The sequence below is a fragment of the Cydia pomonella genome, chromosome 21, assembly GCF_033807575.1.
Source record: "Cydia pomonella isolate Wapato2018A chromosome 21, ilCydPomo1, whole genome shotgun sequence".
In the NCBI taxonomy this organism is placed as follows: domain Eukaryota; kingdom Metazoa; phylum Arthropoda; class Insecta; order Lepidoptera; family Tortricidae; genus Cydia; species Cydia pomonella.
In genome coordinates, this window is record NC_084723.1 from 4,778,005 (window position 1) to 4,802,728 (window position 24,724).

The window sequence follows — 24,724 nt, forward strand, 5'->3', positions numbered from 1 at the left end:
ACTGGGAACTCCCTACCTGTAATTTAATTTTGCCTCCTAAGATCCAATGTCAGTATGTATGTCCGAAAGGTTGTCTGGAAGAGATCGCTTTTTAGAAATAAGACCGCCTGTGTGACCTCTACTTCTGATGCTGTTTTCTCTCTGTATTGTTTTTTTTTATTGAGGTGTTCAATAAAGGGTATTAAATTTGTTTTGTATTGTATGTTTATTTGTATTAAGTATATGTTTAAGTTTATCAATATATAGTTTATATTCATATACCGGGTATTTCCTGCAACACGAGCAAATAATTAAACCATACATTGTACTCCTAAAACGATATAACTTTAAATAACAACTTTTAAAAATTATGAAATTTTTAGATTTTAACATACAAATTTAATATTATTTTCAATGTACAATGTATGTACGCTGACATCAGTGTGTTTGACGTTGCTTGCCACGCTTTAAACATAACAAAATTCGCAATACATTGCGTCTTAAAATGAACTTCAATGTGTAATAAAAAACAAAACATAAGTTATTTGAGTTTGAGGAGTACAGCCTACAGTTTAATTTATTGCTCCTGTTACAGGAAACACCCGGTATATTCCTGATTACAAATTCATTTACTTTAAAAGACACTGCACCTACTTAATGTTTCTGGTTTGACCCATTGGTTGACTGGTAGAGAATGCCTTGCGGCTTAAGTCCGCCATTTTACCTTCTTTTTTAATAAAGATTAAATAAATAAATGGGTGCAAATCACAATGCTTTAGCAGATCCGGTTTAGCTCATAAAAATACCATAAATATCATATTGTAGAAAATTCTTCGTGCATTTCTTTGTGTCCATCTTAGCAAGGATTTTGCAGAAGATTTTGCTCCTAAGAAGGTTAGACCTTGCTCTATATTGGATTTCTTGAGAAAGGAACGAAATATTTTATGATATTGTTCAGTAATGGAGAGATGCACACAATGGACACCTGTGCTCTAGATAAAGTAGATTAAAGCAGCAATATTAATTTTGGCGTTGAAACTCTAAGTTCATAGGGTCCCAGCGCGCACAAGTTTTTGCAGAAATGGCAACGCAACGGTTGACGTAACTGGTGGCCGAAGCCTCGCACAACTTATCAGCATTGCGATACAACGAGGAAATGCCGCCAGCATCTTTTGATAGTATGCCTCAAGGACCTATTTCAGATTTAATCTACTTATTAATTTAGTTTAGTATTTGCACCTACAGTTACTTTATTATCTATGTATACATTTATTATGTAAATAAATTATTTATTTTGCTATTGGCATTGTTTATGGACAGTTATATAATATCACAGACAAAGCAAAGACGAACAAAGACGTGGGTAATGAGGTTAAGTAGTACCTGCGTTTTTCTTACTTTTTCAGTCCAACCTAACTCTGCATCTGCTTTACTGTAACAAAATATTGAAGCGCCATAATAGACATTATATTTTCTTATAAATTCGGCTTTCATTCAATCGTAAAATATAGTTACTAACAACTACTATCTGTATGAAATATGAAGTCAAATTATCAACCAACACTCACACGAAATTCCAGAATCATGCAGGCCAAATCAAACACACATTTTGGTATCCAAATACTTAATATCATTTTGCTGTCATTCGTGCGTGAATTTAGCTTGTATTTGATCGTTCGTACATGTATTGACACGATCGAGGCGCACAGGCGAATGCGAATAAACCAGCAGACATCATTTTGTGCCAAAATATAACTTCGAACTGGCCTCAGTACATGTTTACATTGTTTACGAATTATCTATAGTGGCTTCCGTACGATCAAGCGTAAAATTATTGTTACAAATCATTACCCCCGTCATTACAAGTCATCTTACATCAATTCAAAAGAGCAATGACACGAAAAGTAATTATTTCACATTTCAGTGGTATTCAAATGTATTAATAATTATAATTCAGACTGACATATTTCGTTAAAAGAAAACAAACATTAGTAAAAATAGGTTAACGTATATTTTTGTGTAGATTTATTTAGCTTGAATGATTTTTATTCTGGAGGCAATACGATAATCAAAATAGTAAAATCTGCTCTATATAACGGACACGGATGAATTTAGGATTTATTTAGATTTGATGTTGACGTTTTATGTTCTTAGATTTACTGATAAGATTTTCTGGCCTTTATTTTTATTTTATTTAATTGTTACTAAGTATAATGGTATTATTATGTTACCTAATAGTCTAAAATAGAATAGAATAATATTATTGTGTGCCCTTACAGGGTGTCATGATCTGACTTTATATAATGTAACAACCATTATGTACGGTCAACCAATTTGATTCCTAGGCCACTATAGAACCATGTCATAATGACTTCTACGGCAGTGCTTATTGAGTGATGCATGTCATGTATAGAGTAGCTAAAGCGACAAGGTTCTATTGTGGCCTAGGATTCAAATTGGTTGACTGATGACAATACAGTATTAAATAAATAAAATATCGACATCGATTTTCGGGGTTAGCCGCGTAGTAAAGTGCCTAGCATGTAATGATCATGTTACATTATGGTTAATAAATAAACTAAAACTAAAAAAAACTAAAACCTATATTCAGAATGAATTCAGATAAAGGCTGGACTTAATAAAGCCTATGAAAATAAAATTAAACAACTGAGTGGCAATATAATTATTCGTGAAATTTTTTGGCCGATTTTTATTTGTATTTAATTTCGATTTTGGATAAAACTTGGCTGGTTTGAAGAGCTCTTCATTCTGGGCGAACTTGACCCAAAAAAAAATTCCGTTGAGTTGCAAAAATTCCATAAGATATACATACTTACGGTAAAAATGGTGAAATTGCGCTTACATAGTTCAAAATAGGGAGCTATCTCTCCACCGATTATTCATTTAAAAAAAAAAATCATTTATTTCAGACCTTGGTCCATACAGTGTTAGTACGACTTTACTCTAAAACTTATATTAAATTATTATTGAAATAAATTAAACTTACGATATTTAAGGGTTTAAACTTACAATATTTTAGGGTTTAAAAACTGGAGCCAGGCACATACACTAGTAATAACTACATTACATTTTATTAAAACTTTTTTTTTTACTATTTTTTACGAAACAAAAGTAAAAAAAAGCAGCCCCTTTTTATATCTGAATCGCATATCACAAGATCTTAAAAAAACTGAAACCAACGTTGAAGGTTTTCTTTATAAAAAGAAAAAAGAAACAAGGAAAAACTTCGAGATAAGCCCCTTTTTCCTGTCAGACCTCTTTTCCCTAACAGTTATAAACTATATAAAAGATGTTAAAACAAGACAGTGTCAAATCTCGGACACCTGAATGTGTCGCGTTGAGCAAATAAGGTTAAGCTATACGAGTAGACCCTCGTCATCCTAAGTTAACACCGAATTGTTGTCTCTAGGGCGATATTGTTTTGATGGACAAACATTATAATACGGTAGGCATAATTCTTGGCCTCAGAGGAATAAACCCTACTTTGAATGTTCAATTGTGCAAAGTGCAAGTCCTTCTTAAATAACTATTCTCATATCAGTTGTTTATCCTTTCACTGATTGGTGATGATGTCTGTTCGCGATGCAAATATGAACTTATTAACAACTTTAATGAATATGTAAGAGCTGAGAATGGTGCGGTAGCCAGGGTGCATCCAATGCATTTCGAGCAATCCCGACTTGGTTCTAAATTAGATAGCGCGCCAGCGCGTCTTTTGCGCTGTTTTTTTTATTATTTGCCTACATTCCATTTTTAAATTCGAATAATATAGTTTTTTGTGCATTTTTCGGACTTTGTCTGGTATTTAAACTCAGCCGTTACAATATCCTTTCAAACTTCTTCACCACTAACGATCGTATGCCAGTATGATCTGTACCCCTAGTGTAAATAAATTCGATTTCCAAACGCGACGTACGCGTTTGCGTTTAGTCTCATTTTGTATTGGATTTCGAAAGAGCGCGCCAAGCGGGACGTTTTGGAACCTTAAAATCCTATACAAAATGAGACTTAACGCAAACGCGTTCGTCACGTTATGATGTCGATCAAAGTTACACTAGGGGTACTGCTTTCTGCAATCTTAACGAAACATAGTAATTAGTTGCAGGCCTTTCATACGAGTAAGCTTCATCTTAGCGACTACGTAGTGAGTCGCCGGTCGATAATTCCTACCTTAAACATAGCTTTACTAAGTTTACTTACTATGTAGTAGCTATTTATATGTTGTTGAGAATAATCTCTCAAATTTCGAACCCTTAGGTACAAAATTTTCCTTTATGTTCTTGTCTTTGAAGTGAAATAATGGACCCATTACCCACGAATCATTCGAACAATGCGGGATGTCAAACCACAAAGGGTCTCAACCAGTCAACGCAGAAATCCCCAATGAAGATCCAAAATCTCGCTAAATATTGACTTTAACCCTACAGATTTTGACCCTCGGTAGAAAAGATAAACCCCGATAATAAACAAATTACTGTGGATGAAAAAGAACGGAATATAATGAAGTCGGTCGCTCAACTCGCTATTATTAAGGTATGGGTTGATAACTAGATACCTCTGGGAGATTCGGCTGGCGTTTTAGAGGATTTCGTAGATTTGGCAGTAGGTTTATATGTTTATTTAGTATCAATGAACACACACCGTATGAATTTCATTTAAGGATAAGGGAGATATACCGCAGCAAGCAACGTATCACTCTGTTTCAACTCAAAACCTCGCATTTAATGACGCGACGTCACAACTGTCACAAGTGACCATGGTCACTTTTTTTACATCATGATGTACGAAATACATTGCCGCTAAAAAAAATTCTAAAATGAATTATGCTCTGGTTAAGACTGAATTAAAAAATATTACAGAATCGTTTTATAACACTAAAACCTATGTCTAGATTAAGTCTGCGGTCATCTCAAAAAGACACAGCTGACTGTAAACTAGACATATAAAAATAATCTTTGATATCACCCGAGTTACAACCAGAATACATCTGTATCCTCACAAGAGGCATAAATGGACGAGTTCAATATATTTTCAACCTGTAGAACTTTAGTGCTAAGTTATTTCGTTATTACTCTTTTTATTGGACGTAAAATTTACTGCTCCTTCGCCGTAGTGCAAGAACTTAGCGAATTGAACATAAACTACTCTTACGGTCTTGTGGAACTTTTATTAATTGATTATCGTGATCAAACGTTGGTAGGTGAGCGGTATGTCGTGTAGCCTCTAAAGTTAGGGGAGACTGGGGCCACTTGGATCATTTTTGTCATTTTTCATTACTCCTCTCTTATTTAATTTTGAATAGGCAGAAACGTCTGCGAGTACCTAATGCTATTGAGCTTAGAATAAATTTTAAAAGTGGAAAAATTACTGCCTTGGGTGAGACTTAAACTCACGGCCTCTGGATCGATACTCCATCGCTCTGCCAACTAAGCCACCAAGACCTCATCCATAGCCAGTGAATCTTTCCAACATATGAGTATAGGGGACCCTAGCGACATCTACCGTAAGAGCGTTCAACTTCTTAAACGGCTACCGGAATTACAAATCATATTGGAAATTCACCAGTTACGATGTTCTACCTATGCTAAATTAATTTTTAACAAGCAGAAATGTCTGCGAACGATGCTATTAAGCTTAGAATAAATTTTAAAAGTAGAAAAATTACTGCCTTGGTTGAGACTTGAACTCACGGCCTCTGGATCGATACTCCAGTGCTCTGCCAACTGAGCCACCAAGACAAGGCAGTAATTTTTCCACTATTAAAATTTATTCCGCACTATTTTTTCATCAAATTCGTTTGATAAAAGATTTTAACGACAGCCAGGCTATTCGCTATATACAATATGATACTTTGACTAAGTAAACAAATGGTAGTTTCATATTTATAACCATTTTACAAAAACTCCCAAAAATGTTACATGAAAGCCCTTTACGGCTACCACCAGTTTGACACTGACATATTATGCATCTCGCTCATACTTGTATGTTAGTGTAAGTGAGATGTATAGAAAGTAAGTTACGCAGACGTTAGCATATATGTCCGTTTGACACTACTGAGGCAGTCGTGATAAGTAAATAAATAAATATTTAGGGACTACCTTCCACAAATCGACCTAGCCCCAAACTAAGCAAAGCTTGTACTATGGGCACTAGGCGACGATAAACAAACGTATATAGATAACTACATACTTTATATAAATACCATAATAGATAAAGTAAGAGCGAATCGCCTAGCGTGGTATGGGCATGTGATGCGGAGGGATGAAAGTCATGTGACGAGAAAGGTATTACGAATGAATGTGGAGGGATGGAACGGGAGAGGAAAACCTAGAAAAAGGTGGATGGATTGTGTGAGAGATGACATGAAACGAACGCGAGTGAATGATGAGATGACGGGTGACAGAAAGATATGGAAGAAAAAGACATGCTGCGCCGACCCCAAATGAATGGGATAAGGGCAAGCGAATGATGACATACTTTATACATAGAACACACCCACGACTCAGGAACACATATCTGTTTATCTGTGTTCATCAATCACACAAATAAATGCCCTTACCAGGATTCTAAGTATTCTAACCCGTGGCCATCGGCTTTATACGGCAGGGCTCCACTAGGCCAGATCGGTTGTCGATCATTTTATTGTGTTGATATGACGACCAGTACCCCTAGTGTAACTTTGATCGACATCATAACGTGACGAACGCGTTTGCGTTAAGTCTCATTTTGTATAGGATTTTGAGTTTCCAAAACGTCCCGCTTGGCGCGCTCTTTCGAAATCCAATACAAAATGAGACTAAACGCAAACGCGTACGTCACGTTTAGAAATCGAATTTATTTACACTAGGGGTACAGTTTGGCCTAGTAGGTAGTGACCCCGCCTACGAAGCCGATGGTCCCGGGTTCAAATCCTGGTAAGGGCATTTATTCGTGTGATGAGCATGGATATTTGTTCCTGAGTCATGGGTGTTTTCTATGTATTTAAGTATTTATAAATATTTATATATTATATATATCGTTGTCTAAGTACCCACAACACAAGCCTTATTGAGCTTACTGTGGGACTTAGTCAATTTGTGTAATAATGTCCTATAATATTTATTACTTATTATTATATGCAGCAGGCTTTTGTTCCCATGTCAGCAGACGTTCCGATTTAAGCGCATGCATAGAGTTGTCAAACCGCATGAAAGCTAATCTAGGCGCGCGCCGGGCATACCTTACGTGAAATGAAACGGCTACTTTCACTGAAACTGATCGCGCTGCCATTATTTATTTACATCTACGTTCTACAAACATACATACATAAATTAGAATAAGTATATTCCCCAGACCAGACTGAGCGTTTTTTCAACCACAGTAGGTACCAATTTCCTTATTTTTTCTACTCGTTAACTATAATGGTTGAATTATGACTTCGTATACCAAACTATAATTGCGTACTTTTGTTGTATGGGCTACCAGTCAACTATAAGATTAATTTCGATACGCTGTATTCAACTGTAAAAAAAATTACCAATCACGTGCTGCCGTGCTATGGAAAGCCATAGAAAAGACTAAACGGGTGAAGAGCGGGAGTCGAGAGTCGCAAGTTTATGTCTACATTTTTGTCTACTGAAATATTTAGTTTTTATAGTAAAAAAAAGTATTATTTTAGATGACTGATGATATAATCAAGCTTTTCAATTTCGTACCTTACTTAGGCAACTCAGCAAGCTTATTTGCTTAAACACAGTACTCGACTGAATATCCTCTGTTTTATCACGATTGTATAACGGTACGGGATATTTATTTCCGGGTAGGCACCACCCGTTCAAAGTTGTAAGTACCTATTTTTCCTGCTACCCAAAAGTTGTTTGGAAGAGATCGCTTATTAGTAATAAGACCACCTGTTGTTATCGCTGGACGTACAGTCAGCATTAAATAGATAGTGACAGCTAAAGTAGCTTTTATGACAGTATTTCGACATACCCGGTAGTTAGGTAGGTATTTCTTTTATTTTCTATTACACCCGATTATACCCCTGTGCCCTCTGCTTCGCCGGACGGTCCACGGCATCAACTTGCCTGTCCCTAGATTACGCAAGGTAGTAAATAGCTGTAGCCACGTAATGGATAATTATATTATAAACTTTGACTATGCATATCAATTTTAAAAATCTGTCCGCTCCTGCTCAGCAAAAAATAATAGCATAACTTAGTGATTATTATTTATTATTGTACACGGTATACGTCACTGTTATAATAAATCCAGCATTATTATTATGAACGGTATAAGCGAAAATAAGTATAAATACATATAAGTAATTGTTACGCTTAGCGACCCAAGTTACCAATAGTCAAAACAATTGTTGGCGATCTAATAAAATAAAATAAAAAACTAATCAAAATACATTATAGAACCATAAACGGAAAAGGGGAACATAGCCGCCCTAAATTTACTTAGTGCCGTTCCGTGGAGCAAGAGTTGGGAGGACTGGGGATGGGGTGGCAGGAGGTTACCCAAGCTGCCCAGGACCGGAGTCAGTGGAAGAAAATGGTTCGAGCCCTATACCCCAAAAGGGGGTAACAAGATGGAAAGAAGAAGAAAACAGGACGATTCTTACATAAATAAACATCTCAACGATAATTTGAAAACACTCTTAGATTTTTTATCCTTCAAAAAGCAAAAAAAAAAACGGGTTGAACTGAAAAAAATTGGAAAATCTCAAATTCTGCATTATTTATTTCCTAACAAGCTGTCGCCGGCAGCGACATGTTTCCTATTAGCATTTTCAGTTTTCAGCAATTCGCATTTTCAGTTCTCAGCAATTTCGTACGGGATTCGGGACAGTTTGAAAAATGAATCCGTTTATTTCAGTCACGAAACTAAAACACGGAGCGTTTTAGTTTTTATCGGGTTTAAGGCCTTTTTTCTTATTATTAAGGGTACATTACTGAGCTTAAATTAAGTAACTTTGTCAGAGACACCGGTATTTTAATTAATTCAATTTTGGACATAATCATTTTGTTTCTGATAAGACCCTTACGAGTGTGTACAGGTTGTCTTAGGGCCTGTTTACATATTGAGTAGTGTATAATGTGAGTTTATACATTTTCTACTAAACGTAAGTACTATCTCGGACGTTAGATATTTCAAATGACATTGATATGTCAAAGTTTTCAATTGTTTGGTTTTTCGATGTGCGCCGCTTGCTGTGGCAGACCCGGTGCCCTCCACCAGACGTGTACGTGCAGGCTTTGGAGCAACTACCGCCTGGCCATAAAGAACCTTGGCCAATTTGGAAGTCCTTAAACAGGCTCAGGTCCCAAGTTGGTCGCTGCAAGCAAAATATGGCCAAATGGGGATTGCTCCGTAGCTCCTCGACTCAATGTACCTGCGACACAGCAACGCAAACCATGGCACATCTACTGGCGTGCCCCACATGCCCGCATCACTGCTCGGAGCTGGATCTGAGGGACGCGACAGCCAGGGCTGTCAACACCGCTGCCTATTGGGCTTCCATCGTATAAAAAAAAAGGAACCTCGACACGAAAAGAAGAAGAAGAATTGTTTGGTTGAGTTAAATGTAATGCCCGTGTTACAACAACTATAAATAAATAAATAAATATTATAGGACATTATTACACAAATTGACTAAGTCCCACAGTAAGCTCAATAAGGCTTGTGTTGAGGTTACTCGTACTTAGACAACGATATATTTAATATATACATATTTATAAATACTTAAATACATAGAAAACACCCATGACTCAGGAACAAATATCCATGGTCATCACACAAACAAATGCCCTTACCAGGATTTGAACCCGGGACCATCAGCTTCATAGGCAGGGTCACTAGGTACCCACTAAGCCAAACCGGTCGTCAAACAACTAAGATATGCAACAATTAATTATTTTTAGTTAAAATACAAAAAAAAAAAACAAAAATTCTTTTAACGTACATACCCATACCCCGAAGTTAAAGGAATTAAATAAAAATACGGTGTATACATATAAATTTCGCCGTGTATATAAAAACAAGAATTTATCCAAAATTTTGTTTAGACTACACATCACACACATACACATCTACTATCTACTTATACATGGAAAATTTAGAGGCTTGAATCTGTCCCATTTGCCTGTAGTACAAAGAAAATGTTTGTTTAAAAAGAGACATTTTTGATACGATGTTCTCTGCAATAAAAGTTAAGCAATCGTGTAACGGCAACTACAGGAATGAAGTCGATGCCATGAATAACCAGTTCACCAAACAATACTTCCAATATCATTTGATATTTACCAGTCGCTTTTCGGTGAAGGAAAACATCGTGAGGAAACCGGACTAATCCCAACAAGGCCTAGTTTACCCTCTGGGTTGGAAGGTCAGATGGCAGTCGCTTTCGTAAAAACTAGTGTCTACGCCAAATCTTGGGATTAATTGTCAAGCGGACCCCAGGCTCCCATGAGCCGTGGCAAAATGCCGGGACAACGCGAGGAAAAAGAAGACTTCCATGAGTTTTGTAATTCCTGAGATAAATCAAGATACCTGACGCCAACATTTACAATGCTTCGTCTTAAGTACAATTTTCAGGTCTAAGTACATTTTTGAGCTCTCTTTGATGTTTTTAAAGTAATTCATTAAGACAGTAATTAATATTTCCTTTCAGTCTGGCAAATTAGTCATAATTGCGATGCTATAAATAATGGAGAAGTTTTGTACCGGTAAAAAGATCGCATTTAAAATCGGTAATTAAATCTACGAATTAAAATGAAAGCATCGCTTTCTATGAAGGATTTGAGAGCAAATTAAGCTTTATTTATAACATTAATGTATCCACTTAATTCAATAAAAATAAAATAAATCTATGATAAGTTAAAACGTTAAAAATGTTGTAAGAGATAATAGAAAGCGCGGTGTTAAGCAATGGTTTCATATCAATATCAAAATTATTATTTTGTGGTGATTCGTGCACGCCAAATTAATTCAGAGTCGTGTATTACGTATATTTTTTCATTATTATATCATAATTCAATATTATGCGTCTTGGTCATCATCATCATCATCATCATTCTTTTTCTACGCTTGTGCCATATATGTGAAACATATACGAGTATTATTTTAATTAATTATAAATTAAAATTTAATTTTTAAAATTTAAAGTAATTAATTATTAGTTAAAATAATACTCGTATATGTTTCACATATATGGCATTTCACATATTATACCAACAATTGCACCATATTCTGAGAAATTTTGTATATTACCTGCCCTAAGTATGGCAGTAAAATAAGAAATGTCCAAGGTAACATGTAATTGTCGGCCGAGGCGAAACCGAGGTTATCAAACATGTGATCTGAGGCTTTCTTATTTACTGGATGAGGACTGTATACTATTTTTCCGTTCGACGGAGCCGGAAAGCGGCAACGTCGTGTAGCGTAGCGGGCCGAAAGTTATCGCTTTCTGCACGAAGAACAGAAATAGTACATTGTGCAACGACGGTCAGTGAAATATTGGACACAAGGGTGATAATTTTGCAAAAGACCCGAGTTTGCAATGTTCTTACCCCCGGAGTAACACACAATATTTTTCATCACACTTGCGAAGAAAAAACTAAATTATTATTATAATTAAAAAAAGAAATTCATTCTTAAATACAGTGACATTTCAAAGTTTCAAACAGTCGTCCGCCATATTGACATTATTTGACGGGTTAGACATCGAAGGTACAGTATCTGGCATTCAGCCACAATAGAAAATTGTTTAAAAATATTTTAAACGGCTTTTAAATTAAAGAAATTAAATTATTTACAAAAATATTTAATTAGAAACGTCAGTATTTTAAAAGGTTTACTTTTTTCCATGGTTCGTATGAATTACTGACAGAATAAAAAAAACTATAACTTTCTAGGGAGTTAGGTTTTTTTTCTTTTTTCACAATCCATAACTCCCGGGGAACAATATAGGCCTTAGTCTTTTAGTACACCTGAATAAGAACTTTTTCGAGCAAGTGCGATTAAAACGTAATTATAATTCAGTGATGAATATTCTGACGTTACCAATATGACGAGGTGGAAATAAGTGAGATGCGACTGATTTCTTATGCGGATATAGAATTACGGTGTCGCCTCGCGGTTCACCGCAACCTGGTATTTATATCGTTGAAGTCTGACTACCGCCTATAGACTCTTCACAAAGCGCTGCAAGTGGGGCTTGGAATTTGAATAAATAAATAATTTTGCGAACATGACATAAAACATTTAATTTTTTGGCTAATATACTGAATTAGAATTAATTTACTAATAATTTATCTTATATATATATATATATATATATATATATATATATATATATATATATATATATATATATATATATATATATATATATATATATATATATATATATATATGCAGTATCTATTTTCCTGATTTTTAATTTATTGACATCTACGTATTTATGTTGATATGCACGACTTATACTAATTATAACCTAACCTATTAAATTGATCCTGTTTAAATGAATGAATATTATCAAAGAGTAAAAACTAAAAACATATTTTTTTTCTTACGTTTACGTTTGGGTCAATATTTCATAGCATAATTATATGAATATGTCCAGTATGATCACCTTTGAGCAATCTAGCTGTTTAAGTGGATAACTCCCAAAAATCGTTAGTCTTTGCAATATAATTATGAAAATACATGAAATAATTATGATAATAGTATTACTAGAACGTTCGAATATTTCGGTATTTTCGGTAATAAAAAATGATTAAAGAAAGTACCGCCTTCAATAAAGTTTAGTTTCTAAGCATGTTCATGCCATTTATTGTTCTATAAATATCTTAAGTACCTTTTTATGTAGTCTGCAAAAGGTCTTTGTAACACCCTATACAGCTTGATTGAGTATTTAAAGTTAAAGTTTGACACATATCTATCACGTAAAATAGTAGGTGATGTAAGTTATGACATTGTGCAAAAAAAAGAAGACGGTTACAAAATAATAAAAACAAGCTTACTGCAAAATCGGTGGAATGATTTTATAATCATTTTGAACCGACTTAGAAATCTTGCATGTACAATCTATTAGAGTGATCCGTGAGTCTGTGATGCTTGGCCACAAAAGCCACATTTGAGTGACATTTGAATGAGTTCCCATAGTAATCTTTGTAAATTGATTAGGAAAATGATCCGATACCGCAGTTCGATGCATCATATTTAAGTTATTCCGTTCCGATGTTTCAATATTTTCATTTATTTTACTAGTAGCTCTAATTAGTGCATTTTGTACATTATCTACAATCAGTTGATATATAAGTATATGTTTGTATATATTTTTAAGACAGCAGCAAACATAATGATAAAGTAATGTCGTTTTCATTATATTAATTGTATATAAAAAAAAGATCTCTTTCCCTAGCAAACGATGTAGTTATAATCGTTATTATGATTTTAGTAAGAAATTTTGTATATATACTTATACAGCGAATTGCATGTGTAGGTACCTTATTAAAGTAATAATTAAGTAATAATACCTATATTTATAGCCAATGTAATTTAACTAACAATCATACAAATCCATGGAATAAAAGACTTCATTAGTTAATAAAAGACTATATTCTTCATTTCTTTTTGCTCCATTTATTATTTATTGTAGAATAATTACTTATAAACGGGAGTGTTTTAGGTAAATTATTAATGTCGAATTATATTTCATTATTTTAATATGTATGTCATTTATTTTGTTTCAGATAAAACATAGGTGAGCACAAATGAGAATCATAGGAGTTTAAGTAAGTCAATAAAAAAATAGCTAGTTTTCTTTTGCAGAATTTAGGTAGGTAATAGTAATTCCCTACATACTATTACAAATAACATAGGTATGCAAGTTGCGAAAAGTTTCCAAAAAGTTGAAATAGTTCTCGAATATCTCAGGAAAAATTTCACAGAAAACAAAGGAAACTTTCTGAAACTAAACATTTCGATACCGATACAGAAATATGATATTATAAATACTTAAATACATAGAAAACATCCGTAACATAGGAACAAATTTCCGTGCTCATCACACAAATAAATGCCCAGGATTTGAACCCGGGACTTCATAGGTAAGGACACGACCATTCTGGTCGTCAAATACGATCAAAATCGCAACAAGTTATGAAATCAGGATCGGATCCCAGCAAAATTGTTATCCATTTATTTTCTCCCTTCTTTTTATTTTTCTAACCTCGTTTCCTCGAAACAGACCGGAATTCAGAGCACAGTTCGACGTTTAGTCAAAGGCAGCTGGCTTTTATTTTTAAATGCGGGCCATTGCCTCAAACACCTTTATAGTGAGTTGGCAGACGCGGCGGGTGTAAAGGTAGGTTCACACGATTCAGGACGATCGGGATTTTCAGGCATATGATTTTCAAATACTATAAAGGGGCCCATTGTTTACCAGTTCGGCGGACGATATCGGCCTGTCAGTTATTCGCGATTGTCAGCTTTTGCGAATAACTGACAGGCCGATATCGTCCGGCGAACTGATAATCAGTGAGCTCCTTAATGTTCGGGTAGTTCTGAATCACTAAGGACTATCGGGTAATTACGCAAAACACTCATAGTTCCATCAGAGTAGGCAACGCGCATGTAACATCCCGGGAGTTAAAAATGTCTATAGGCTACGATAACCCCTTACCATCAGGCGGGCCGTATGCTGCTTTGCCACCGACGTGGTATAAAAAAACCGGACAAGTGCGAGTCGGACTCGCCCACCGAGGGTTCCGTACTTTTTAGTATTAGTTGTTATAGCGGCAACAGAAATACATCATCTGTGAAAATTTCAACTGATCTATCACGGTTCATGAGATACAGCCTGGTGACAAGCGGACGGACGGACAGCGGTGTCTTGGTAATAGGGTCCCATTTTACCCTTTGGGTACGGAACCCTAAAAATATCACTTATTTATCTGACAGTTGGCAGCTATCAAATAAAAATAGTGTAAAAATAACGTCACTTTCACGTTATTCGTGTTCAGCTTCACAATAATACAGTGACTAGAGTGTTTTTGCCTCGGGATATGCCATATCAAAATTCATAGATACTCGAACATAAACTTGCGGCCGTAGTACATAGTAGCTAATATTAACAACAAGTTTTCTCTGCTATATACCAAAATCCAGGAATTTGCTCCAATAAATATTCACATTATTAATGAATAGATAAATTACTAGGGTCTGTGCGGAAAGAGAAGAGTCGTCGAATATAAGGGAAACAATACATTCTATGATTATTCTCTTTCCGCACAGATTCCGTGGCATGCGCTGAATCCGATTAAAAGTGGCGTTTATTAAATCTTTGACCGCTGAAGATGTCAATTGACGCGCATGGCTGTAGCCATTATCAACATTCGTTCATTCCGACAAGGTTCATGACGATGCGCCCCACACGAGAGGCGTGATGACGTTCAAAGGATTTAAGAAAAAATGGTTGCCAGACTGCCATTCCAGAGTGCCTTCCGCAAACTGCGAAGTTCGCAAATTGCGGGTGCCTTTCTCTTGTACTCCAATTAAGGCGTATTTAGAGTGATAAAGAAAGATGCCCGCAATTTGCGAACGTAGTGTTCGCCATAGGCTCTGATGTAAACTACACAAAATCTACGCAGCGTTCTGCGACGTGTGGACCCGCCTTAAGGGAAACCCAGTGGGACTTGAACTTGCTTTGTAAGTGCACAACCAGCAGAAACTGAGAACACAATAAAGATCAAAGTCGGATGTTGTGCTTAGTCTTAGATTTATAATGATGGAATTTGGGAAACTAAATATCAAACATGAAATCATTTATTTGCTAGAATACAGTCAAGTGGATGTTGTTAAATACATTTCAAAGAACAGTGTATTCAGCCAGCTAATGGGCATGCAAATCCTATATTCATAAATAAAATTAATCTAATTTATACTACATTATCCTAAATTTAATAAATATACGGCGTATGGTCAAAATATTCATTTAAAGAGTAGAAAGCATTTTTTACTAAAAAATCCGATAAATGTTTCCTAAATATAGGCATTTCAGATTCTCTTATTGAATTGGGTAATTTAGAACAAACTCGGTGTCACCAGTACCGTTACCACGAGTCACTGACAGTGTCAACCCTGACAATTGACATATACGTTAAATTGTACGTGCGTAACTTACTTTCAATACCGCTCGCACAAATTGTCAGTACGAGCGAGATGTAAAAATACATCCAAAACCGCTGTTTATTATGCACAGGTCTGACGTCTAGCTGAGGGGGTAAACCCCCTTTTGAGAGCAGTGAACGATAAATGCGGTATTATCAGCTCTTACCGCCAGACACCATTATCTTGATCCTAGCTTTTCTATTACATCTTTTGAGTCGCCTTAAAAGGAAAAAACCGGCCAAGAGCATGTCGGGCCACGCTCAGTATAGGGTTCCGTAGTTACTCTTCCGTCACAATAAGCTAAACTGGAGCTTAAAGTATAGTAAATTGTTAACCAAGGGATGAAACGGTACCTTTCACCCGAGTTACACAAATAGGCAAATTTGCATAATCAGTAGGTACCTAATTAAAGTCTTTTTACTATGAAGGGAAAACTTTTTGCGAAACGATAACTTAAAAACAGCTAAACTGATCATGTCCGCTATAGTTTTCATTTAATGTCTTTCTTAAGCTCTACTTCCACGATTTTTTTCATATTTTTTGGACCTATGGTTCAAAAGTTAGAGGGGGGGGGGACACATTTTTTTTTTTCTTTCGGAGCGATTATCTCCGAATATATTCACTTTATCAAAAAATGTTTCTTGAAAACCCCTATTAGTTTTGAAAGACCTTTCCAACGATAACCCACACTCTAGGGTTGAAGCGAAAAAAAAAATTCACCCCCACTTTACGTGTAGGGGAGGTACCCTAAAAAACATTAAATTTTTAGATTTTATTGTACGACTTTGTCGGCTTTATTGATTTATATATCCATGCCAAATTTCAGCTTTCTAGCACTAACGACCACGGAGCAAAGCCTCGGACAGACAGACAGACAGACGGACATGGCGAAACTATAAGGGTTCCTAGTTGGCTACGGAACCCTAAAAAGAAAAAAAAAACAGCTGAGACCATTCTCACATTTAAGAATTTTAGGTAAATATCTCAGTGGCACTGCGGGTAGTGGCTCTTAAAATTAGTATGATAAGAACAACTGCAGCTTAGGCGCAGAAAAAATCTCAGAAATCTAGGTTTAGTTCTCAAAATTTTTCTCCTCCAAAACTTAAGCAATCGTAACGAAATTTTGGGAACAGAATGAGAGAAAGAATATATTTGTCAGACCGTTTTGATTTTTGCGTTTATTGTTTCCAATTTTGCATGCTAGGCGTATTTTACGGCACATTTTTATGGCCGTTATTAGCGCTGTTTGAAGTAATCTAGTTCTTAAATACGGAACCCTAAAAACCAATATACCAAACCAACCGAATACCAAAAAAAGCAAAACGTACAGATACAGTTACTAATAATATTGAACTTGTATAAAACAATATTCATCTAGGGCCAAGATTCAGAGAGAAAAATGTCGAGAATGCTTGTATGGAAAAATGACCACTAATGTTTCCTCTTAAGGCATTTTTGGTAATATAAAAGTATATTATCTGGAGGCTCGACAGTGCCCCCGCCAAGACAAGCAAAGTGAACCCTCATAACTTAGGTTTGGATAATACCAGATAAACAAAATTGTCGGGATATAATGTTAATAGTAGACTTAAAATAAAAAAGATTAATTGCATAGTTCTCATACTCGAGATTTCATTGATATCTAAAAACCCCGATTTCGTCGCTGACTCACTCACTAATGACCATCAAAACCCTTAGGGTACTTCCTGAAGTTCTAGGAAGCTAAAATTTGGTATCTAGGGTAGTATTTGTGCTAAAAATCTTCCATGCATACCAACAATTTTCTACATATGTGCTTACTCTTAAACGCATCTCTTAAGTTCCAAGTATTTACGAGTATGCTAAAACGGTCTAAATTCCAAGGCCTAAGGCCACTGGGCTACTCAAACACTTGTGTTCATTTCTATGCACACACTTGTCTCTTGACTTTCATTTGTGTGATAGGCACCTTTACACTGCGATTGTTTAACCCTCTACCAGGCTGACAGTTCAAAAATGACCATCGAATGTTGGTCTTACTCATCGAAAATAGAACACATGTTTGAAGAGCCGCATGTGGGAAATATATATCCCTTAGCCTGGTAAAGGGTTAAAGAACTTTTGAAGAGAAGTCACTGTCACAATTAGTTATGCGTTTTAAAACGGCTGCCGTTGAGATTCAAGATGGAGAAGATGTCTCGAGAATATTTTTTGTGTGTTTTACTAACCTTTAAACACGTTTAACCATGTTTTAATCAACACCTCGCAATCCATCGTGGCTTTAAGTAAAGTCCAGCTATCACTTTACTAAAATCAAATACCGAACAACGTCATGCTCTACGAGCACACTTAAAAGTTACTACTGAACATCGACACTTGACATTAGCAAAATCATCATAGATTTGATGGAGGCCATATTTTAAATAAAGAAGAGTAAAATGAGGAAAGTTCTGTTTCCTACATGAATAATGATTTTACGGCGAATAAGTTATAGGCCAATCAAATTAGATCCATAAGAAGCGTTTTGAAGAATTAATTTCCAGTAAGCTGGAAATCGTTTTCATACCCGCTTTTGTACCCTGTCATAAAAGTGTGTTATTCGAGTTTGCGCAATACCAGGAAGTGTGCATAAATTTTGGGAGTCTTGGGAGATATTTTTTCCCTGGATTGCCATTACTCAATGTAGAAGGAACCCACTATCAATTACAATTAAAATGTATTTATTAAAGACAACATGTGGTCCTTAAATGTGTTAGATAGACGTAGCTTATCGCTCAGTTATGTTAGGAACAACCGTAACCTAATAAAAATGTAATAATTTATAAGCAATAGTGACACAACAGAGGACAATCTATCTAGCTTATTAGCTATCATGTTTAGAATGATGTTGCTCCTCCCGCGCACTCTGCCACTACAATGGTATTACCAGCAAGGTTTGGTAAATAAGACAATAGTGAATTTATTTGCTTTCATTGCAATGTGTCTTTATTTTTTTATTCAGTAAGGTTGGGCATCCTTTTTGGAATTTTTGAGTTAAAATCATTTATAATAGCGAATTATTTTTTCTTTTTTTATACTACGTCAGTTGGAAATAAGCCTACGGCCCGCCTGATAGTAAGCAGCCTCCATAGCCTATGGATACCTGCAACTTCAGAGGTGTTACATGCGCGTTGCCGACTCTAACACTCCGCACCCTCGTTGAGCTCTGGCAACTTTACATCTTGTTTGCATCGGTGAAATCGATGACTTTCAACGTATACCTCTTGTTAATTTTGATCACTAAAATAAATTAGAAATACTGAAAATCCGCAACATGGTGAAGGCCAGATCAAATAAATCTTGTCAGGGTATGCTATAATCGTAAATGTCAAAGTAAAGATACCTAAATTACTGGACAACGTTATCAAATGTTGCGATATTCCTTATAGTAGTATTCCGTTCAAGAATAGTTCCACTCCACACTGGAAAGGGAAGCCATTAAAATATGTATAAGAAATATTATATTTCTCAGAAGTAATATAATTTAGATGAAAATCAACTGATTACCCACGCATTTATATTTTTAATGAAGTACATATAAAACCAAATAACCGACTATACATCATCGTGTATTCTTAGTATTCCTTTGACGAAATACTTTTCCTCCGCATGACGATATTAGTTGGCGGAATATTATTCGAGTTATTTTCGAAGCTTTGAAGCCTGCAAGGTATAGTAAGGTAGAGGCAGGCCAAACGATTTTATTAGGTACTTTTAATATTTCCTAAATACTGAAAAATAGATAACTGGTGGCTCTGTGAACTGTACCCCTAGTGTAAATTTAATCAACATCATAACGTGACGAACGCGTTTGCGTTAAGTCTCATTTTGTATAGGATTTCCAAAACGTCCCGCTTGGCGCGCTCTTTCTAAATCCAATACAAAATGAGACTAAACGTAAACGCTTACGTCACGTTTCGAAATCGAATTTATTTAAACTAGGGGTACTGCTTACAAATAAAATTAACGAACCAGTAGGGCTAATATGGTCGGTGTTTTATCATCTGTCATCATGTCTGTCACGTTCTAACAAGTATGTTAGTGCGAAAGTGACACAAGACATGACAAGTGATAAAAATGCGACCATGATACCGCCGCTGCTCACAAAAAGTTTATAAAAGCTACCAGGGTACCTTGTCAAGATGACAATCATTCGCAGAGAAACGAAACGAAACGACAACTGTCTCTATCGTACTAATATCAAAGAGTGATAAAGAGGAAACAGCGTTTAGTTACGTTTTCTGCAAACGATTGTTAACTTGGCTAGGCCATCTATAGATACATATGAAAACGTTTGCCCAAGCAAGCCCAAACTGAAACCAAGACACTACTCTACGCTGTTACTACACCAAATGGTGAAGATGAAGATAAAAGGTAAAACACATTTATTCATGATGATCACAAAAGTGTGCATCACGAAATGCATGAGGAATGGAACTCAGCATAATGCTATAAAGCCAGCGCTCAGCTGGTCTTCCGTAGGGCCCGTTCGGCGATTCTTCAACAGATAAAACATAAGATACAGATTTTTTAGTTATTTAATACGACGTTATAGTCGAAACCCATAATAGTGTACATAGATACTTACGGCCCGAATCGAAGAATGAGATACAATAACAATAAGTTCTGGTTTAGATAAGTTCTCATTTAGATATCGTTTGTATGTCGTATAGTTGACAGAAGCAGCTCGATTCGGGCAACCAATGTCACTTTGACGTTAGAAATATCGTAGATAGATCTTATTGGGATCACAGCGGAATCGAAATAAACGTCAATTTTGACATGTCGGTTAGTTATTGATTTTTTGAAGATCTTTCCTTGGCAAGATCTTGATCTTAAACGTGTCTTAATCATTTTTCGAATCGGGCCGTGAAACTGCATTACCAAAGTTCCCCCATTTCACAGTACAATAAAAACGTTAGCAGTTTCAATGCATTTTTGCTCAGCTTCGTTGTTTGTGAAATGCTAATAAAAGAGTGTTTTTGTCCCATTTCACACCAAGTTGATGGTGTAAGAAAGACTTAATCCCTCCTTTGAGCCTAAGTACCGTAAAGTGACAAAGTTACAACTGCAGCGAGTCTCGTCTTTATTTTGGTGCTTACTTTTTATTGATCGTTAAGAGTTTTAAGGAAAAGTTGTACCTCTGCGAGTGATTGTGGTTTTTAATAATAATAATATAAAGCAGGTATCACCCTACTTTTATTTTGCGGAAAAGTCCCATACTTAAATGTCCTTTTTGTCTTGGTTGTTGTCCTTGTTCCCTGCTTCTTTCCCGAGGTCCAATCAGAAGGACTTAAAGGAGAAAATAACACAATTGCTTCTAAATCGTTAACGAATACTATTTACTAGTCTGGAGTCAATTGTGTGTTTCTTCTAGAAACATTCTGCCTCGCACAGGTAAACTGTGGAATAAAGTGTCGCCCGGGGTATTTTAGGACCGATACGACATTCGAACCTTATTAAAGGGGCCGACTGATTACCATTTCACCGAACGATATCAGCCTGTCAGTTATTCACGATTGTCAGCTTTTGCGAATAACTGACAGGCCGATATCGTCCGGTAAACTGGTAATCACATCTTATAGGTGCTTGTACTTGCAACCTCTGGTGTTGCAGGTGTCCATGGATAACGGTAATTGCTTACAATCAGGCGATTTGTCTGCTCGTTTGCCTGCTATATCATAAAAAGTAGCTTGCTCTTTGTAATAACAAATACCAAGGTAATATTTAGCGGTTAAAATTTTACGGGAATCATAACATTTTTATCATCTTTCCCAACTTCAAATAAGCGTTAATGAAAAACTGTAGCAGCGTATTTATAAGTTTGCTTTTACGCAACCAGAAAGTAGTTAAATGCTATTCTAATAGCCCATCAGTCTTCTGCGATCTCAGGAAATGAAGATCCGTTTTAGAAAATATAAGCTTGATTACACTACCATTATTAGAAACATTACCGTGACAAAAGGTTGTAAACGCCGTCTTGTATCTATGAAATTATGTCATTTTAAAGCTTGGAGACGTTGTGGGTATTCTCACCAACATCCAAGCATTTCCCGCAAACAAACTAATATAAGTATAAACCGGTATGAGCCAATAGCAAATTACATGATATTTGGTTATTTTCCAAACCTATATGTATGACTAACAGCCGTATTCGAACAATGCTTATACGATATCACAGCGATACGATACCGATCTGTCAGTGTCAAAAGTGACATTTCCTCAATCAAAAACACCACTTTCGACAGTGACAGATCGCTATAGTATAGCTGTGACATCTTAGGTATAAGCATTGTTCGAAAACGGCCGTAAATAGCCGTAAAATTTACTTTGATGTTTTCTATGGAACACTTTTTGACGTGATAACGTCTTATACATTGATGAACACCGGTAGCATGCACGAAAAAGTGTCACGTTGTGGACAGATCTCCATGGAAAACTTTTTGGACGGATCTCAATGTTAACTCCTTTTTTGTATTATATAAGATAATGATAATTCAGTGATAATAATTCAATTCAATTCATAAATAAAAGTATGCAATTTTTCATCAATATTTTATTATGACGTTATCACGCAAAATTATCTTCCGTAAACCGACTTTACAGACAACAATTTTTAGAGTTCCGTAGCCAAATGGCAAAAACGGAACCCTTATAGATTCGTCATGTCCGTCTGTTTTATTTTATGATAACAACCCCGTAATGGTCCATGTCATGGTTAAAGTTGTTTAGTATGACGTACAGCACTGCTCAGAGTGTGTAAATAGTTTTTGTTCTAAATGGGCATCCAGGACCACAAAGTTGAATTCTGGTGAAAAATGTTGTGTTTCATTAGTGGGCAAAATTTGTTTTCAAGGCATGGCCTTGAAACCCTCGCAACTTAAGATACCATTTTTCGAATATTTTGCGGTCTTTCGCTTGCTCGGGTATCAATATTAGCACGAGAGATTAAACAGCAACTTTGCCTCCTTGTAAAATAAATATCCTACTACATGTATGCAATCATAAAATAATAACTGTTTCTTTTATGCGTGTAGTAAACACCAACACTGTATTTTACAACCGGATTTTTCCGCTAGATTTGCATCTGCATTGTAATGAATGCAAGATTTCCTCACGCCACCCGATACGGTAGCTACTTTCGCTGGATGACGTGTGTGGGGAATGTAACATTGTTAACTTACTATTTAATCTTGTTTGCGGTATTATCCACCAACTCTTAATAGAAGTAAAAACGTACAGTTTTTTGTATTCTTGTTTGTGCCATAATAGTTATTTGTTTTACAACGGGGCAAAGTTGTTCTTTAACCGCTCGTGCAAATATTGATACCTGAGCAAGCGAAATATTCGATTCACGAGCATAGCGAGTGGTTCGAGAAATGGAATCTTGAGCGTTGCGAGGGTTACAAGGCACGAGGTTTAAACAAACTTTGCCTCTGAGTGAAATAGTTTTTTTTTACTGCTCCAATGCAACGCGAGGAAACTACTAGGGAAACAGCTCTAAATTCGCATCTGATTACTTTGCCCCACATGTGGTTAAAATGCAACTCTCTCATTAGTTTTCGAACAATCAAGAGGGCCTTTACCAGTTGGTGTGGTGAAAAATATATTCTTTATCTTATTTTTTTTATCACACTTAAATTTCAGCGTCCGGTAGACTATGCGAAACTCAATGTACTACAGACATAGCGTGTATTTATGATACGACCTCATACTCTGAGGGTATTTAACTTTTTTCACACCGACCATATGGAACTTGAGTTGAGACGAGAAATTATTTTTAAAAAATAAATCGAACCTACTCATTTGACGCGATAGGTATAGCCATATGTACGGAAGGTGGAGATAAGGAACGAAATCTCCATGTACCAAAAAGTGTCATCAAAAAACTTTAAATAGGTGGCGCTACAATACCTAGAGTACTTGAACAAAAAAATCAAATCATAGACAGCGCAATTCACTCCGTCAATAACGCCCAGGTTCTTAGCTACTCTAGCGCTATTCTGGAGAGATTTGGAACTATTATTTATAGCTGACAGCTGGACACTTTTGCAACAGTTCTACCATAAGAGATGCCACTCCTCTTAATTCCACACGCCATAGTCATACGCAAAGTACATCGATAGTCAGCCCGATTCGAAGAATGAGATACGATAACGATAAGTTCTCATTTAGATATCGTTTGCATGTCGCATAATTCACAGAAGCAGCTCGATTCGGGCAACCAATGTCACGTTAGAAATATAGTAGATAGATCTTATTGGGATCACAGCGGAATCGAAATGAACGTCAATGTTGACATGTCGTTTAGTTATCGATATTTTAAAGATCTTTCCAAGATCTTAAACGTGTCTTAATCATTCTTCGAATCGGGCCGAGTGTAGGACAAGCAAATTAACATACACTTAAGCTAGCCCAGCTTCGCAACTAAAGGCAAATGGCGGTCATGTTAATGAATTCGCGGTCTCTGCTTTCAACTATCCCTCGTTTTACTTTCCACCATTCAAACACTAACTTATGGTTATTTAAATTAAATAATTAATTAGGG

General features: G+C 35.9%; 1 protein-coding gene across 1 annotated transcript in view; it reads left to right on the forward strand.

The window, feature by feature from the left end:
* Positions 1-24,724, forward strand: part of LOC133529674 (uncharacterized) — a 98,501-nt gene that overhangs the window by 29,232 nt on the left and 44,545 nt on the right. Inside the window, exon 2 of the mRNA XM_061867444.1 lies at positions 13,740-13,750. The gene's annotated coding sequence lies outside the window, so the exon portion shown is untranslated. The remainder of the gene's footprint in view (positions 1-13,739; positions 13,751-24,724) is intronic.